This window comes from Hemiscyllium ocellatum, chromosome 35 (assembly GCF_020745735.1).
Source record: "Hemiscyllium ocellatum isolate sHemOce1 chromosome 35, sHemOce1.pat.X.cur, whole genome shotgun sequence".
Taxonomy (NCBI): domain Eukaryota; kingdom Metazoa; phylum Chordata; class Chondrichthyes; order Orectolobiformes; family Hemiscylliidae; genus Hemiscyllium; species Hemiscyllium ocellatum.
Window position 1 is genome coordinate 17009082 of NC_083435.1, and position 20282 is coordinate 17029363.

Genomic DNA, 20282 nt, shown 5'->3' on the forward strand with positions numbered 1-20282 from the left:
CTCCCCCACCTCAGTCACTCAGCTCCCCACTCCCACTCCCCCACCTCAGTCACTCAGCTCCCCACTCCCACTCCCACTCCCCCACCTCAGTCACTCAGCTCCCCACTCCCACTCCCCCACCTCAGTCACTCAGCTCCCCACTCCCACTCCCCCATCTCAGTCACTGACTGCTCCCCACTCAATCACTGAGCATTCCCTCTTCCCCCACTCCATTTCTAACCATTCCCCCGCCTCACCAGCCCCACTCAAGCACTGACCAAACCCCCTCCCCCTCTCAATCACTGACCATTCCCCCCTCCCTCTCCCCGCTCAATCACTGACCATTCCTCTTCCACCTCCCCACACCCACTCAACCACTCTCCATTCCCCCCTCCCTCTCCTCCACACAATCACTGACCCTGTCCCCCTTTCAATCACGGACCATTCCCCCTCCCTCTCCCCCACTCAATCACTGACCATTCTCCCCCCTTCAACACTGACCATTCCCCCTCCCCCACTCAATCATTGACCACTCCCTCCTCCCTCACTCAGTCACTGACTATTGACCCTCCTCCTCCCATTGCCCCACTCCCCACTCAACCACTGACAATTCCTCCTTTTCCAACTCAGTCACCAACAATTCTCCCTCTCCCACTCCATCTCTAACCATTCCCTCCCCCCGGCCCCCTGCACTCATTCACTGACTATTCTCCCCATCCCCACTCCATCTCCATCCATTCACTCAATCCCTGACCATTCTCCTCTCCTCTTCCCCTCTCAATCACTGACCATTCCCCCACCCCTCCCCCCCAATCACTGACCATTCCCCCACCCCTCCCCCCCAATCACTGACCATTCCCCCACCCATCCCCCTCACAATCACTGACCATTCCCCCCTCCCCCGCTCAGTCACGGCCCATTAGAGATGCTCCTTCTCTGTAGCTGCAACACTATTCTCTCACCCTGATGTGCTTATAAAAGCTGTGAGTTGTCTGGTTAGCGCACAGAACAATGCTACTGACTGTATCTTTGTACGTGTGACAATAATAAAATCAATCCCTCACCCACCTGTCACTCCGGACCTTCACCCACTCTCCACCCTCGCCCACACTAATCCTCTTCAACCACTCTATAACTTTGCCCAGTCTACACTCCCGCCCAACTTCCACCCACCCCCTCACTCAACTGTATTCCAACCCTAACACCCACTCTTCCAACCTAGCCCCTCACTTACCCTCGGCACGTAACTCAGCCGCTGTCTGTGAGCTACTCTGTGGCTCCTCCTGAAGGCATAGGGGACCTGGTTTCAGTTCCGATCCACTCCAAGGCTGGCTTCGAGGATTCCTCAACCGGGCTGCACTCCTTCGATTGGGAGTCGGGCTCTGAGCCTGGTATTGTGTTACCCCCCCCGCCCTGTAGGTAATGGGGGCAATCTTTCATCTGCTCTGAATCGGAAATTGGGATTCTGAGCCAGATCGGAAGATTCGGGCCATGGAGGCCGGAGTGAGGAAGCACTCTCATCGCAAGTGGAATCGGTCGTACATTTCTGCCCTTCGGAAAACAACTTTGGATGGGGCTGGAGGAGAATGTGAGGGGTACGGATGGGGACACTGGAGTGAGGTGGTTATTGGAAGGGGTGTGGAGCAGAGCCAGAGGTCAGACATGGGTATAATGGCTTGGTAGGCTAGGCCAGAAGGGGTGAACGGCCTCAGCCCATTCCAAACAGAAGAGAAATTCTAATGAAGCCTGGTTGCCATCTTCCATATCAGCCCATGGTGTAGTCAAGATTACATTCAATTCCCTACAGTGTGGAAACAGGCCCTTCAGCCCAACAAGTCCACACTGACCCCCCCCCCCCCCAAAGAGTATGGATCAGCGGTGATAGAAGAGCACAGCAGTTCAGGCAGCATCCAAAGTGCAGCGAAATCAGCATTTCAGGCAAAAGCCCTTCATCAGGAATAAAGGCAGAGAGCCTGAAGCGTGGAGAGATAAGCTAGAGGAGGGTGGGGGTGGGGAGAGAATAGCATAGAGTACAATGGGTGAGTGGGGGAGGGGATGAAGGTGATAGGTCAGGGAGGAGAGGGTGGAGTGAATAGGTGGAAAAGGAGCTAGGCAGGTAGGGCAAGTCCGGACAAGTCATGGGGACAGTGCTGAGCTGGAAGTTTGGAACTAGGGTGAGGTGGGGGAAGGGGAAATGAGGAACTGGTCGTCCTGGGAACAGATATGGTGGAGCTGGAGGAATTGGGAGTACGGGATGGCATTTTTGCAGGAGTGCATCTCTTCCCACCCTACCTCCCAGGAGGACCAGTGCCACCATAGAACACACCAGATGGCCTCCTTCTTTAGAGACCGCAATTTCTCTTCCCACGTGGTTAAAGATGCCCTCCATCGCATTTCGTCCACATCCCGCACCTCCGCCCTCAGACCCCACCCCTCCAACCGTAACAAGGACAGAACTCACCCATTGTGCTCTTTGCTGCTTTCTCCCCACCCCCACCCTCCTCTAGCTTATCTCTCCACGCTTCAGGCTCTCTGTCTTTATTCCTGATGAAGGGCTTTTGCCCGAAACGGCGATTTCGCTGCTCCTTGGATGCTGCCTGAGCTGCTGTGCTCTTCCAGCACCACTAATCCAGAATCTGCAGTCATTGTTTTTACACCCCCCCCCCCCCAAAGAGTAACCCACCCAGACACATTCCCCTCCCATATATTTACACCTGACTAATGCCCATAAACACTGTGGGCAATTTAGCACAGCCAATTCACCCTAACCAGCACATCCTTGGACTGCGGGAGGAGACCCATGCAGACACGGGGAGAATGTGCAAACTCCACACAGACAGACAGTCATCCAAGTGCGGAATCGAACCTAGGTCCCTGGCACTGTGAGGCAGCAGTGCTAACCACTGAGCCACAGTGCCACCCCATTTATAGCAGATGATTGGGTGATCCAAACCAATCCCTTCAGAGAGAGTCACCGCTGTGTGGCAAGAGGGATCGGATTGCCCTCGGTGATCTGGGCTCCAGTGGTGGGGAGGGGGTAAGTAGCCCGTTAACTCGCGGTGGAATGAACGATGCAGAGCAGCCTCTGCAATTACGCACTGTGGTTTGGTTCATCTTTGCTGCAGGAGGAACTGACGGCACTGAAAGGATCCCTTGAATCGAAACTGGAAGAGTATTGCAAAAGTCAGAGGGAAGACACGGCCGATCAGGTGAAGCTAAAGGTGAGGTATTACATACAGACACTCAGATCAGAAGCAGCAGCAGGCTATTCAGGACTGCCCCACCGTTTGATAAGGTCATGGCTGGCCTGATTGTAACCTCAGATCCACATTCCCTCTGACCCCTGAGAACCCTTCCTGCTTTAACAAGAATCTATCTACCTTCAAGGACTGGGTGTCCAGGAAGAGAGTTTCAAATGCTCATGACCTTCACAGAGAAAGGTACTTATTAAAATGGGTGACCCTTGATGTTTGCAGTATCCCGTTAATATGGTCTATAGGATTGTCTGGGACCTAAGACAATGGGGGCTGATGATCTTTATTAATCTGGAGTTACTTGGGTGGGAGCCAGTTGCATTAGTAGGGGGAGTTAATCAATGGAGTGAGACTTTTATAGAGTATGACGAACTGTAATAAAGCTCTCACATAAAAGTGTGGACTTGAATTCAATGTGAATAGTTATCTTTTGGCATGTAACTCCCAGTTCTACATTCTCTCATTAGAGGAAGTATCCTTTCCATGTGTCCCCTGTATCAGGATCAACCCGTTTTCAATCAGGCCATGCATTACACTTTTAAACTCCAGCAGATATGAGCCTTGCCCTGTCCGATCGTTTGTCATAACAAAGGTCCACCCATTCCAAGTAAATCTTCTCTTCAATGTATTTATATCCTTCCTTCCATAGGATGGCAAACACTCTGCACACTTCTCCACGTGTGGTCTCACCGATACCCTCTATAACCGAAGGGTAATTTCCCAACTTCTGATTTCAATTACCCTCATCCCAAACGATAGTGTTCTGTTATCATTCCGAATTGCTCCCTGGATCTGTGTACTAATCTTTTTGCGATTCATGCACTAGGCCACCCAGATCCCTCTATGTGTCAGCTGTGCAACCTCTCACCATCAGAAAACATGCATCTTTTTACTCTTCCTGCCAAAATGGGCAATTTCACATTTTCCCACACTGTACCCCATTTGCCACAGTTTATGCCTATTCACTGAACACATCAATAAACATTTTGAAATCTCTTTGTATCCTTGTCACAGAATACCTTCCTGCCTACCTTTGTGCCGTCTGCAAATATGACAGCCATATCTTCCATCTCTTCTTGAGTCATTTATACAAATTGTAAACAAGAGGCCACAACACCAATCTCTGTGACACACCTCTCATTACATCTTCCTAATCTGATAAAGAGCTATTTATACCTAGTCGTCTCTTCCTGTTAGCCAGCCAGTCTTCTATCCATGTTAATTTGTTACCCCTGCACCACTTGCCACAATCATGTTTTATCTTATCAGATACCAGTAACTACAATAGTTCACCTTTATCCATAACATGTACTACCTTCTCAAAGGACTCCAACACAATTTCCCTTTCATAAAACCATGGTGACCCTGCCCAATTACCTTGAACTTATCCAAGGGCCCTGATACAACATCTTTAACGATAGGTTGCAACAGTTTCTCTCTGAGAGATGTTGAGCTAACTGGCCTATAGTTTGCTGCTTTCTGCTTCCTTTGAATAAAAGAGTACATTCACTCCCAATCTAATGGGACTGTCCCTGAATCCAGGCGGTTTTGGAAAATGAAAACTATGCACCAACTATCACACTAGCCACTTCTTTTAACGGGTGGTTCAGTGGTTATCACTGTTGCCTCACAGCACCAGGGTTCCAGGTTCGATTCCAGCCTTTGGTGACTGTCTGTGTGGAGTTTACACACTCTCCCCGTGTCTGTGTGAGTTTCCTCCAGGTGCTCCGGTTTCCTCTCTCAGTCACAAAGATGACTGTGACTTTGTGATCATCATCACAAAGATGTGCAGGTCAGGTGGATTGGCCGTGCTAAATTGTCCATTGTGTTAGGTACATTAGTCAGAGGGAAATGGGTCTGGGTGGGTTACTCTTCAGCGGGTCAGTGTGGACTTGTTGGGCCGAAGGGCCTGTTTCCACACTGTAGGGAATCTACTCTAATCTAATCCTAGGAAGAAGCCCATTAGGACCTGGGAACATGGCAGCTTGGCACTCCCAACTTACCAGGATTATCCAGTGTCATTTCAGGGAAGGACAAGTGTCAGGAGCAATTGTCCATATGATGTGTAAGCAGTTAGTTAGATTGAACATCTAATATTCTGTGAAAATGCACAGACTCGAGTGCGGAATGTCCAGAGCACCTCTTCCTTTGCCAATGGCTGGGTAAGATTTTAATGGACTCCAACATGTTGAGCTCTTCAGGACAAATGCAGGAATGCCAAAACATCAGGACAGCATATACTGCAGGAGAAAAGGCGACTGATTGGTCAGGGAGTTGACTCTGATTGGTGAGGTGTTGTTATGGAAGATGCCAGATATCCCACAACATAAATTGCTGTCATGTTTAGGCTTCTTCCTTGTGTCTTTGAAGAGTGCGAACGAAGGAGAAACGTCACTCTTTTCAGCTGTATTGGAGATCTCAAGGCTGTTCAAGGGCTGGCATGGTTCAAATCCCATTGGAAGTTGAGCTGGCTGCTCTCCCTGTCAGCACTCAATTTTGTGTCTTTGTGAAGGTCAGGGTGAGAAGAGAATTGTGCAGGAAATGCTGCGATCTGCAACTTGACAAAAGCTTTTCCTGTCTAAACATAACCCAGGAACCTTGTTGCATGCTGGCTTTGGGCAAATTTATATCAGGGTAGGACCAGCTCAATATCCCCAAAGATCAAGGCTGTATATTTTACAGCTCTATCCTTCTATACTTGTATTTAAATTTCAAACCAACGGTCAAAGAGATTGCAATTCTGCTGCTTCCTAAATAAGGTTTCCATGTATTTGAACAGAAACAAATCAGCGGTTTGCGAGAAGACATCCAGGCAGAGTTTACCAAATTGCACGGCTTTTTAATAGACGAAGAACGAAGATTCATGATGAAGCTTAAAGAGAAGGAGAAGCTGATTGTGCAGTTAGAGGACAACATGAAGAGAAACTCTGAGGAAAGCGGTGCAATCCGAAAATTCATAACAGACATCCAAGAAGTGCTGAAACTGCAAGAGGAGGAATTACTTAAGGTGAGCGGGTAGGTTGGGAAGCAAGATCAAGGTGAACATCAGAAGTCAAGCGTAAACAGCTGCGAGTTAGTGTCATCCCATCCCACTGTGCTGCAACCATGCGACAATTCAGGAAATGCAGCTCACTGCTTCCTTCACAATTTGGAGGTGCCGGTGTTGGACTGGGGTGTACAAAGTTAAAAATCACACAACACCAGGTTATAGTCCAACAGGTTTAATTGGAAGCACACTAGCTTTCGAAGCGACGCTCCTTCATCAGGTAATTGTGGAGGGCTCGATTTATGTATTTCAATGTATAATTTCAGTTACATCACACTGCAAATTTTTGCTATAAATTCTGTGTTACGATCAAGCCCTCCACAATCACCTGATGAAGGAGCGTCGCTCCGAAAGCTAGTGTGTTTCCAGTTAAACCTGTTGGACTATAACCTGGTGTTGTGTGATTTTTTAACTTCCTTCACAAGGTACGGGTGGGAAATAAATGGTGGTCTCACCAACAACACCCACAGTCCCCCTCAAAGAACAAAACTTCGGGAAACGACAATCCGCGCTAAACCATGAAACTGCTCCAGAGAGAACAGGAAGCATTTGATTCGTTGATGAAGACAGAGAGACAAACACGCTGGAGAAACTCAGCATGTCTGGTAGCATCTGCAGAGAGAGAAAAACAGAGTTAACCTCTCCAGTGTGATTCTTCGGGGGTTCTGTCTACTGTAGTAATCCTGGGGCAGTCGATGCAGGGTTCAGAATCGTAGAGTCTAAGAAAGATGTAACTTTAATTGCAATATATGCATTGTTTGTAATAACACTACAGGATCATATTCTGCACTAAATTTAATGATTAAGAAAATATAGGAGGAGGCCAGTGTAGGAGTGGAGGGAAAGTTGCTACAGTCCTTTCAGACCAGGGGCTGCTCTCTCATTAGCGAGAGATGACTGGTGATGGTTTAACCTGAGGATCACCATGTTTTGGGTGAGGGGATATTTGTCACTGTAAGCTCAGGCAATGTGGGAATTGAACCCTTTTTTTTATTGGCATCCTTCTGTACTATGAGCCAGTCATCCAGCCAACTGAGTAAAGTGACTCATATTTACATTCAGTGCTTTGCCCATTGACAAAGATTCCTTGTAGGTAGATACTAGGTAATACAGAGTCATTTAATGGCCAGAGTCTCACATCATGGCACTCCATTGGGCAGTATTTATGATTGGGAACATTCATTGAAATGCTTGACACATAGAGTCATACAGGACAGAAACAGACCCTGCAGTTCAACTCGTCCACGTTTCCCAAATTAAATTAGTCCCAATTTGCCTGCATTTGGCCCACATCCATCTAAATTTCACCTTATCTATGCCCCTCATGATTTTATAAACCCCTATAAGGTAACCCCTCAACCTCCTATACTCCCAGCCTTCAGTCTTGAACAGCTAGGTCTCTCTGGTCTACAACACAACCCAAGGCCCGACCAGTAATTGTACAAATCCTGTCCTTGTTTGTTTCATCAAAATGCAATATCCAAATTGAACTCCCTCTGCCATTTTTCAGCCCTTTGACCCAATTGATCAAGATCTCTTTTGTAACCTTCGATAACCTTCCATAACCCTTCTTCACGGTGCACTATACCACGAAGTGTTCTGCTAACTTACTAACCACGCCTCCCAAATTCTCATCCAAATCATTTATGTAACTGACGAACGAAAGCGGACCCAGCACCGATCCCTGCAAAACACAGTTGGTCACAGGCCACCAGTCGGAAAACCAACCCTCCACCACCAGGTAGCAGGCAGTAGGTTCATGGGAAGACAATGATGTGGCGTTCACCAGATTTCTACAAACTTCTACAAAACAATTTGCACGTTTTGTTGACTACATTTCACTTCTTTTGCAGACTGCTAAACAGATAATCGACAGGTATGATATTTCTTATGATCTTTTTTTGCATTTGGATATGAAATATTAAGTCAGCCTCCAGCAACGTACAATTTTACAGGAAATCTGTTGCTTTCCGTATGGTCCTTTAAGGTTCGTACTTGCTTTGTATTTCCCTCAACTGTGATTCAAAACGTGTGGTGAGAATACTTTAACCATTATCCCTTGTCTTCAAAATGAAGAGTGGGGAGTTACTTAGAATAGCTTGCTTTGCTCGATGGCACAGATACAAGCAACGTGGAGCACCAGCTCCTTATTACTGTCTCATTAGGATTCATGCCTTGGTATACAGGAGACTAGGGTTCAGCTCCTTGATTGGAACCTCACCACTGAGGTGAGGAGTCCACAGCCAGGGGACAAAGTCTTCAAATGAGGCACTCTTAAGGACAGAAGTGAAGAGGGAATCTCTTCACTCAGAGGCTGGTGGATCTTAGGAACCTTCCAAAGAGCTGCCAAGACTCAGTCACTGAATACATTCAAAGCAAAGATTCTACACCTATCTCAATATTAAAGCATTAAAGGACCATAAGACCATAAGATATAGGAGTGGAAGTAAGGCCATTCGGCCCATCTAGTCCACTCCGCCATTCAATCATGGCTCATGGGCATTTCAACTCCACTTACCCGCATTCTCCCCGTAGCCCTTAATTCCTCGAGACATCAAGAATCTATCAATAGGGGATAATGCAGGAAAATGACCTCGAGGTTAGAGAATCAGCCAGGATACAGAATCCCGACAGTGTGGGAGCAGGCCATTCAGCCCATCAAGTCCACACCGACCCTCTGAAAAGCATCCCAGCCAGATACACACCCCCACCCTAACCCTGCATTTCACATGGCTTATCCACTTAGCCTGCACAACCCTGGACAATTTAGCATGGTCAATCCATCCAGGGGAGTCCAGAACTAGAGGGCATAGGTTTAGGGTGAGAGGGGAAAGATATAAAAGAGACCTAAGGGGCAACTTTTTCATACAGAGAGTGATACGTGTATGGAATGAGCTGCCAGAGGATGTGGTGGAGGCTGGTACAATTGCAACATTTAAGAGGCATTTCAATGGGTATATGAATAGGAAGGGGTTTGGAGGGATATGGGCCGGGTGCTGGCAGGTAGGACTAGATTGGGTTGGGATATCTGGGTCAGCATGGACAGGTTGGACCGAAGGGTCTGTTTCCGTGCTGTACATCTCTCTGACTCTGTGCACATCTTAGGACTGTGGGAGGAAACTGGACTGACCAAAGGAAACCCACTCAGACAAGGGAGGAATGTGCAAACTCCCAAGAGTAAAATCGAACCCGGGTCCCTGGCGCCGTGAGGCAGCATTGCTAACCACTGAGCCCCCTGGAGGGACGATATATCTGTTACAAGATTTTAAGTTGTTTCTACAAATGGAAGTGGGAGGCATGGCGAGTGGGAATCACCAGCATTCAATGGCAATTGTAAGCAGTGGATTTAAAACTCAGCTCATAGTCAACAGCAAGAAATAAACAGCTGGTTCCTTCCCTGTACAGGACTGACGATAACTTCAAGAAACCCACCAGAGTTTCTGTCGACCTAAACCTGGCTGAGCTCATTGGGCCAGTACAGTATATCACGTGGAGGCGTTTGCTGAGGAACATCAATCCAGGTAACGCTACGTCCTCTGTGCCTGCTTAAGGTAAAACAGATACTGAATAATGTAAAGAGTCGAGCTGATAATGGGATCGCTGAGAATGGGTGCTGGAGTCACAGCTGTCTCTATAGGGAACTGTAAACAGCCACTAGTTTAGCACTTGTGTCAAGCAATTCTAATCCGTGAGGAGCTATAGGAAGGATTTTATCAAATTGGAGGGGGTCCAGAAGAGATAAAGCAGGAAGTTCCCAGGAATGGTGGGTTCAGTTTATAAGGAGAGGCTGGGACCTTTTTCACCAGGACATAGAAAGTTGAGGGGGTGACCTTATTTTTTAACACCGTGAGAGGTAGCGGTAAGATGAATGGCAGGTACCTTTTGGCCAGGGGGCATATTTTCAAGGTGAGAGGAGAAAGATTTAAAAAGGACATGAGAGGGAGCTTTTTTTTTAACACAGAGTGAGGAATGAACTGCCAGAGGAAGCGGTGATGCAGATACAATTACAGCATTTCAAAAGGCATCGGGATAAGTCCATGATTAGGAGGGATACGGCCCAGGAGCAGGCACTGGGTGATACTTTCAGATAGAAACGGTGTGCAAGGCTGTGGGGGAGGAAAGTACAAAAGATTGGCACCGCCTGGTGATGCTTGCTGGAAGAGCCAGTACAGGCTCGATGGAATGAAAGACCTCCATCAGCATCACAATGATGCTGCGACGGTGTGAAGCAGAGGGGTTGGCGGTCTAGAGTCACATTAGGCCAGACCAGGTCAGGGCAGCAGATTATCTTCCCCGAAGGGACATCAGTCCCCAGGGCAGCACAGCAACTCAGTGGTTGGCGCCGCTGATCTGAGTGAGTTGCTCTTCGGAGGGTTAGTGCAGACTCAATGGGCCAAGTGGCCCAATCCCACGCTGTCGGGACTCTGTGACTTGGTGAGGTGGGTCTTATTTTTTTTTTGAAGTGATAACCGTCATTGAGGCTGGCTTTATATTCCAGAGTGGCTCTCCAAAGCACCCTTCCCCACCCTCCCCACCACCTCGGGGTATGGACAGACCATGGGTGTGTGCGACACTGACCAGTCACAGAAGCAACTGTGACTGTGCTCTGCAGCAGCCAGGTTCATACATTTGGGCGCATTCAGGTTGTAAGTTTGCTCACTGAGCTGGAAGGTTTGTTTTCAGACGTTTCGCCACCATGCTCCTTAACGTCATCAGTGAGCCTCCGGTGAAGCGCTGGTGTTAGTGTTCCGCTTTCTATTTGTGTGTCTTGGTCTGTTGTGTTGGGTGATATCATTTCTGGTTCTTTTCCTCAGTGGTTGGTAAATGGGGTCCAAATAGATGGGTTTATTGATGGTTTGAATGCCAGGCCTCTAGGAATTCCCGTGCGCGCCTGTCCCAGGATGGATGCGTTATCCCAGTCAAACTGGTGTCCCTGTTCATCTGTGTGTAAGGATACTAGTGATAGTGGGTCAGGTCTTTTGGTGGCTAGTTGGTGTTTGTATATCCTGGTGGCTAGTTTCCTGCCTGTCTGTCTGATGTAGTGTTTGCTACAGTCCTTCCCATTGTATTTTGTAAATGACCTAGTCACACAAATAGAAAGCAGGACTCACTGATGATGTTACCGAGCATGGTGACGAAACGTCTGAGAACAAATCTACCAGCTCAGTGAGCAAACTCATAACCTGAACCACAACCTGAGCTACAAATCTTCTCAAAAATCACAAATTTGTGTTTGCAACAGCCTGATGTGATTGGATTAGATTAGATTCCCTACAGTGTGGAAACACGCCCAAATGTCCACACTGACCCTCCGAAGAGCAACCCACCCAGACCCACCTCTCTCTGAGTAATGCACCGAACACTATGGGCAACTTAACATGGCCAATTCACCTGACCCGCACATCTTTGGACTGTGGGAGGAAACCGGAGCACCCGGAGGAAACCCGTGCAGACACGGGGAGAATGTCTGTGTGGAGTTTGCACAATCACCCAAGGCTGGATTTGAACATGGGAGCCTGGTGCTGTGAAGCAGGGTCCAGTGCTTCGTGTACATTACAAAGGCCTCCATCAGTCCTGGGATAGCGCACAGCTTATGGCTGCGACAGGACATCCAGCAGCAACCGTTTATCCTGGCATGTTATTTAGATTAGATTCCCTACAGTGTGGAAACAGGCTATTCAGCCCAACAAGTCCTCACTGACCCTCCGAAGAGTAACCCACCTAGACCCATTTCCCTACATTTACCCCTGACTAATGCACCTAACACTATGGGCAATTTAGTATGTCCAGTTCACCTGACCTGCACATCTTTGGACTGTGGGAGGAAACTGGAGCACCCGGAGGAAACCCACACAGGCACGGGGAGAATGTGCAAACTCCACACAGACAGTCGCCCGAGGCTGGAATCGAACCTAGATTCCTGTCGCTCACACCCACACAGCCCACAACCAGTCACTCGCGCATATGTATACACACACACTCACACACATACATACATGCACACATACACGCACACACACGCATACACACTCTCACACACATACATTCACACACACACACACTCATACATACACACATACACTCACACTCTCACATTCTCACACTCACTAACTCACGCACATACACACACAAACACATACATACACACACACACTCACACATATGCACACATACTCACACTCACACACACACTAACTCACACTCACATACACACTCATACACACACTCACTCACATACTCACTATCACACACAACCTCTCACACAGACACACTCTCACACTCTCTCACACACACATACACACTCACACACACACACATACACACTCTCTCACACAAACACGCACATACACACACTTTCACACACACACACACATTCACACTCACACACATATACACATAAATACACACACACTCACACATACACATTCACATACACTCACATACACACACTCACTCGCACACATACACATAGACACACACACACATACACACACACAAACTCACACACACACACGCATACACACACACACACGCACACACACTCACACATACACACACACTCTCTCACACACCTACCTCATGTGTTGATTTGCTCTTGTTTTTCTTTGGTTTTCTCGAAGCCCCCGAGACCGTGACTCTGGACCCAGCGACGGCACACCCGAGCCTCAGAGTCTCCGACGACCTGAGCTGCGTGAGGCGGTGCGAGACCGCACAGATGGTTCCCTCCTACCCGCAGAGGTTCAGCGACCGACGCTGTGCCCTGGCATCACAGGGGTACACCAGCGGCTGCCACTACTGGGAGGTGGACGTGGGCAGCTGCACCTTCTGGGTGCTGGGCGTGGCGAGGGAGTCCGTCCCGCGGTGCGGGAAGCTGCAGCTGGACCCCCAGGCCGGGGTGTGGGCCCTGGAGCTGAGGTGGCAGGATGGCTACAAGGCGCTGAGCTCGCCCCCCACCTACCTGGCCCCCACCGTCAAACCCAAGAGGGTGGGAATCTACCTGGACTACGAGGCGGGCTGGGTGGCATTTTATGATGCAGGCGACATGTCCCACCTCTACACCTTCAGGGACACATTCCGGGAGAAGCTGTATCCTTACTTCAGCACCAGCTGCAAAGCCAACCCCCTGAGAGTCATCTCCTTACAACTGTGAGAGGTGGTAGGGGTCAGGCTTCCTGCGGTCCTCACCTTCTCCTAGTGAGCGTAACCTGACTGCGAAACCTCTTCCAAGGATGCCTACCTCGAAGGAGTCCTCCTCCTCCACCTTCCTGATGGAACTCACGCTCGAACCCTCGACTCTCCCGATGCTCGGACGCTGACTGACCTGCTGCGCCGCACGTTTCGACTCTCTGATCTCCAGCATTGGCGGTCCACACTTCCTCCCAGCAGCCTCCCTCTTGTCCACCACACGGTGGGACTAAAGCAAAAGGAGAGTGATCTGATTCCCACCTGCGCTCGGCTGCCCCTCATGACAATTGCAATTGCGGTGGAAATCACAGCAAGGGAGATGGGCTGAAGGGCCGTCTTCTTTCCTGCACTGTTTTGGCGTGATTGAACTCACTGTTGCTGAGATTAAGAGGGATAATTGCGGAGGAAGAGGAGAGTGTGGCGTGGAGTAACCTCCACAGCAAACGTTTCCCTCACTCGCAATCTTGGAGTTTATGAAAGGAGTCTCCGGAGCTAACCTTCCATGGGAGGTGGGGAAGGTGACCAGGGGGACATGCACTCGCCGTGTTCCTGCCATGGTAGACCATCAAGTGGTCATTCGGTTTTGCCCCCCCACCCATCTGTCACTCTGCTACATCGATATCATTCAACTTCAATGTGGGGGAGGTGGGGGGAGGATGACTCATTCCTCTGGGCGGTATTCTCACCTACTCCCCTCCCCTCCATCGAAGACAATTTTGCCCACTTGACAGACCTTCCCACAGGTCAGTGGTACCCCATGAGAGTGCCAGAAAGCCGGCAGTAGTGACTCCGCAGTTTGCACGGTAGCTTGTCTCCAAGCCCTGCTCGATAGCTGGTTGGCTTGCCTGGTGAGGGAGAAAATGACCCCAGGTTAATCCAAGCATTTCTGTACGCCTCACTCAGAAATTGTGATGGGTTACCAATTGTTGACCCCTTCACAGAAACATCCTTTTTTTTATATATATATAAATCTCGGTTGATCATTCATATATTCGATATATTAGAAAATTTGGAAGCCTGTAGAAAATATCATGGGAGTGGGACTATTTTGATAGCACAGCTGGCATTGGTATGATAGCCTGAAGGGCCGTCTTCTTTCCTGCACTGTTTTGGCGTGATTAAACACACAATTGCTGAAATAAAAGAGGGATAATTGTCAAGAAAGAACAGAGTAGTGGGACTAATTTGGTAGCTCTTTCAAAGGGCAAGTACAGACAAGGAGGGGCTAATGGCCTCCTTTGATGCTATATAAATCTAATAACCTTTTTAATCATGCCTGGTATTTAGGGGTTGACATTGATTTGATGCTAATTTCAAATGCAGTGATTGTGATAATAAATAAATTGAATTTGTTTCTGTTTCACTACCACCTCTGAGTTAATTTTCGTCCATCTTCAAACCTTGTTTAAAAAATACTGTGAAAGGAAAATCTTCTGGTCTCATTATCATTGACCCTTCATTTACTCTCCGCACGTTCTTCAGCAAAGTAGCCAGGCCCTAATCCTTGGCTGATGAGTCTTAAGGTGAGGATATTAGATTAGATTACTTACAGTGTGGAAACAGGCCCTTCGGCCCAACAAGTCCACACCGACCCGCCGAAGCGCCACCCATTCCCCTACATTTACCCCTTACCTAACACTACGGGCAATTTGGCACAGCCAATTCACCTGACCCGCACATCTTTGGACTGTGGGAGGAAACCGGAGCACCCGGAGGAAATCCACGCAGACACGGGGAGAACGTGCAGACTCCACACAGACTGAGTCGGGAATTGAAACCGGGTCTCTGGCGCTGTGAGGCAGCAGTGCTAACCACTGTGCCACCGTGCCGCCCACAATAATCTCAGGATACGTGGAGCAGGCTGTTTAGGCCTTAGATGAGGAAGACTGCCTTCATGCTAACGCTTGTGAAGCTTTAGAATTCCCTGCTGCATTGAGCTGCATAACATCATCCATCATCTGGTCGGCATGAACAGGTTGGACTGAAGGGTCTGTTTCCATGCTGTACATCTCTATGACCAAGTTCAAGACAGAAATTGATAGATTTCTGGAGATTAATGACATCAAGGCAGAGACAGCACAGGAAAGTGAGGAAGATGGTCAGGTGTAATGATTGGTACAGCAGACTTGAGGGGGTCAAATGGTCCACTCTTAGAGAAATAGACCCTGTGAAAGCAGGCCAAACAGCCCATTTCAACTCTCCAAAAAGCATCTCATCCAATCTCTGAATTTCCTGTGGCCAATCCATGTAGCCAGCACATTTTTGGAAATGCACACAGACACTGAGAGAACATGGAAACTTCACACAAGCTGTCACCCGAGGCTGGAAGCGAACCGAGGTCCCTGGCGCTGTGAGGCAGCGGCACTAATCACTGAGTCACTCTCGTTCCAATACTGACACAATAAGAGCTTGCTGCTGTGAATCTGAGAACAACAGGTTAGCACTCTTTAAGATTTATTAGAGACCACAGAAAGTATGTGGAAACATCGACGATGGGAAGAGGAGGCTGTCGGGCCGATGAAAGGTGATCGCTGGTGTGGTGTTGGAAACGCAACTGCCAGCTTTGTGTGCAACAAGATGGCATGGGCAGGGATGTTTCAGAGCAGGAATAAACATCAGCCCCTCCCCCACTCTGAGGTATCGAGTGCCCTGGAGAAGCCAGACACAGAGCCTGGGAGACACTCTCTGATCTGGGAGAGGGCACCGTCACCTCTGATGGTTCAGTGTTCCCTCAATACCACAGAATTGTGACGCCACACAAAGACGGCATTTTTCTGTCTCTTCTGCAGCATGGAGTCATACAGATGTACAGCACAGAAACAGACCTTTCCGTCTAACCCTGTCCACGCTGACCAGATATCCTAAGTATATTTAATCCCATTTGCCAGCAATTGACCCATATCCCTCCAAACCCTTTCTATTCATTCACCCACCCAGATGCCTTTTAAATGCTGTAATTGTACCAGCCTCCACCACTTCCTCTGGCAGCTCATTCCATACACGCACCACCCTCTGTTTAAAAAAATTGCCCTTCGGTCCCTTTTATATCTTCCCCCTCTCACCCTAAACCTATGCCCTCTACTTCTGGACTGCCCCACCTCATGGAAAAGACCTTGGCTATTCACCCTATCCATACCCCTCAAGATTTTGTAAACCTCTATAAGGTCACCCCTCAGCCTCTGACGCTCCAGGGAAAACAGCCCCAGCCTGTTCAGCCTCTCCCTGTAGCTCAAACAATCCAGCCCTGGCAATATCTTTGTAAATCTTTTCTGAACCTTTTCAAGTTTCACAACACCCTTCCCATAGCAGGGAGGCCGGTCGATTCTGATATAATGCGATAGTTTCATTCTCATGAGATCTTGCATTATAAGAAAGTTGCACAATAGCTGCGCTATTTAAACCAATGAGGCCAGACTCATGATCGAGGCAGCACAGGTAAGGTAAAATTGCATTCTACAAATAATGGCCAAGATTCTTCAATCGCATTAAAGCCAATACACGATGAAGTAACACACATTATTCCAAAAGTGGCCCAACTAATGTCCTGTACAGCCACAACACGACCTCCCAATTGTTAGACTCAATGCACTGACTAATAAAGGAAAAACATATCAAACACCTTCATCATCCTGTCTACCTGTGACTCCACTTTCAAAGAACTATTAACCTGTACTCCAAGATCTCTTTGTTTGATTAGATTCCCTACAGTGTGGAAACAGGCCCTTCAGCCCAACACTGACCCCTCCAAAGAGTAACCCACCCAGACCCATTTCCCTCTGACTAGAGCACCTAACACTTAGCACTGCCAATTTACCCTAGCCTACACATCTTTGGACTGTGGGAGGAAACCAGAATTCCCAGAGGAAACCCATGCAGACACGGGGGGAATGTGCAAACTCCACACAGACAGTCACCCGAGGCTGGAATCGAACCCAGGTCCCCTAGTGCTGTAAGACAGCAGTGCTAACCACTGAGCCATCATGCAACATTCCCCAGGCTCTTACCATTAAGTGGATAAGTCCTGCCCTGATTTGCCTTTCTAAACTGCGGTACCTCCAGGTTCCAGCTCTCTGAATGAGCGCTACAAGGGACTGCTGGATCTCTTGCCTTCACTCCATGACCCTACACTCTATTATGAAAAAAAATCCCCTCGATTGACATTGCCTATGCCTCACTTGCAGGCAGTGCATTCCAAATCCGAACCACTGGCTGTGTGTGTGTGTTTCTGTGTCACACCAGCCTGGATTCAATGACATGCTCAACATAATGGGTGGACGCCACATGCAAAGGCTGAAACAGAAGAGAACAGAAAAAATGCAGGAGGAATTCGGCAGGTTTCACTGCTTCAGTGGAGAAGGTGCGGGGTGGGGTGAAGGCTTTAGTTACTCTCTTTCATTTTAGATAAAAAAAAAGTTACTTCCCGAGAGAAGAATCTCAAGGCTGCGAATATCTGGCATCTCTAACTGGTTCGACCAGATTCCTGTTCTGCAGATGGATTATTGATAGGTGAATGTTGAACACTACCCTGACATATTTGCAGGTTCTGCCCAGATACCCACTCACGCCAGGACTCACTGGGTGACTTAACGGCTACTATGTACTGAAACACGAAACCTGATCCTACAAGCCTCTGACTTGCTCCTTCGAATCATCATTGAGAAAAATGCCAGCCCTCATATCCATCAACGTAGCCACAAACCTCCAACGTTAGCTGTCGATCCTAAAAAACAGTTTCTGATACTTCATTTGGTCCAGACAGTATTAGATTAGATTCCCTACAGTGCGGAAACAGGCCCTTCAGCCCCAAAACATCCACACCTACCCTCTGAAGAGTAAACCACCCAGACCCATTTCCCTCTGATTAATGCGGAGGTCAATTTAGCATAGGAAACCTACCTGACCTGCACACCTTTGGACTGTGGGAGGAAGCCAGAGCACCCAGAGGGGACCCACACAGACACGGGGAGAATGTGCAAACTCCACACAGACAAGGTTGGAATCGAACCCAGGTCCCTGGCGCCGTGAGGCTGCAGCGGCAACCACCAGGCCATACTGTGGAAGGCCATCGGGTCTACACCGACCCTCCGTACAGCATTCTGCTCACACCCACCCCTCCACCCTATCCTTGTAACCCTGTATCTCCCCCCGAGCGGATATCCCTCGCCTGCACATCCCTGGACACCATGGGCGACTTAGCAATGGCCAGCCCACCTAGAGTGCACGTCTTTCGGACTTAGAAAGAAAAGAGATAAACTGAAGCTTGGGTGACTGTATGAAGTTTGTGGACAATTTTGAGCTAGCCACCCAGGTCAGGGTTTGGCTTGATTTGGCAATCCATTCAACTTGGTGAAAATAAAAGCCAGGAGATATATCAAGCAGGTGCCTTTTTACCAGCCCCCATTTTACAGCACTGCAGAAAATCATATTTACCCTCTGGTTGTCTACAAATAAAAGGTTAGGTCATTGTGCCAATATGTCAGTATTTTTAAGCATACCAGCAAGGTGCATTTATATAATCCAATAATGTGACAGAATCCAACATGGCAGCACTGACAGGGTAGGAAATGTTTGGGTTCTGTGCCCGTACGCTCCTCTCTGAGCCAGTTGCGTTCTTTTATTTTCTTTTCGTCTCTCCGTTTCTCTTTCTTATCAAAGTTCTGTGGCTGCGTCGTGGATCCAGATGTCTGTTCCAAGTGACCATCATGGCTGCAGCTTTATCGAACGTTTCATCGTCAGTGGGTCTGGTCTGTTCCCCCCTGGCTGTTCCAGCAGTGACGGAACGGTGGATCCCACTCATGGCGGCAACGTGACGGCTTCAGGCGGTGACTGAAGCGCCGACGGCTTCAATTTCGGTGACTTGGTGGGTTCGCTTTGTCCCTCCCTGGCTACGGCAGCGGAGCGTGGTGTTAGCTTTGGCTGCGGCAGTGTGGTGGATCTGGTCCAAAGTTCCTTGCTTTGGTGCCCTCAGGGATCAGCAGCAGCACACCATAGCAACTCCATGGAAGGGACAAAAGCTGAACTTTATCCTAACTTGGTCTCAGTGATTTATTTTTATAACTTCTGTAATTAAAATGACACCAAATTGGGGTGACTTATACAGGTCTCACTGTTTTCATAAATAAAAGTGACAATAAGTTGTTAATCTTTTCTATTCTTTCTTATGTAGTAAAATTGTGTTTTTTTTGGTGTTTGAACTAGTGGCATGAGTGCTTTGGTTTATTTTTATGAAGGGGATTAATAATTAACTTATTCATCTTTCCAGAACTATGATATTAAACCAGTATATGGGCCTCCTGAGATGTTAGAATTTACAAACATGGAAATAGGAGGAGGAGTCGGTAATTCAGTCCGTGAACCTACTCCACCATTTGATCATGTTGATTTCATCTCGGCCTCAACTCACTTTCCTGCCTGCTCTCCATAATCTCTCAACCTCCTCACCAACTAAACATCTGTCTGTCTCTTCCTTAAATTTACCCAACATCCCGGCATTCACTGCTCTGTGAGGTAGTGAACTGCACAGATTCATGATACTTTTGAGAAACGTAGTTTCTCCTCATCTCTGTTTTAACCCTGCCACTCCTTTAGCCTTAAACTATGATCTCTCAGTCTAGACTGCCCCACATGAGGGAGCATTCACTCTATGTCTGCTTATGCCAATCCTCTCTGGCATCTTCTATACCTCAATTAGATCTCCCCTCATCATTCTACACATCGGAGAATGTGGGCCTAAACTGCTCAATCTCTCTTCATATGACAAACCCCTCACTTCAGGAATCAATCTCGTGAACCTCCTCTGAACTGCCTCCGATATAATG

The 20282-nt window shown here is 48.2% G+C and overlaps 1 long non-coding RNA gene across 1 annotated transcript; it reads left to right on the forward strand.

Moving 5' to 3' along the window:
- Nucleotides 1-1227: 1227 nt before the first annotated feature.
- Nucleotides 1228-3200, forward strand: LOC132832759 (uncharacterized). The gene is made up of 2 exons (XR_009646980.1): nucleotides 1228-1574; nucleotides 3105-3200. It is a non-coding gene; the product is annotated as an uncharacterized LOC132832759 (long non-coding RNA).
- The last annotated feature ends 17082 nt before the right edge of the window (nucleotides 3201-20282 follow it).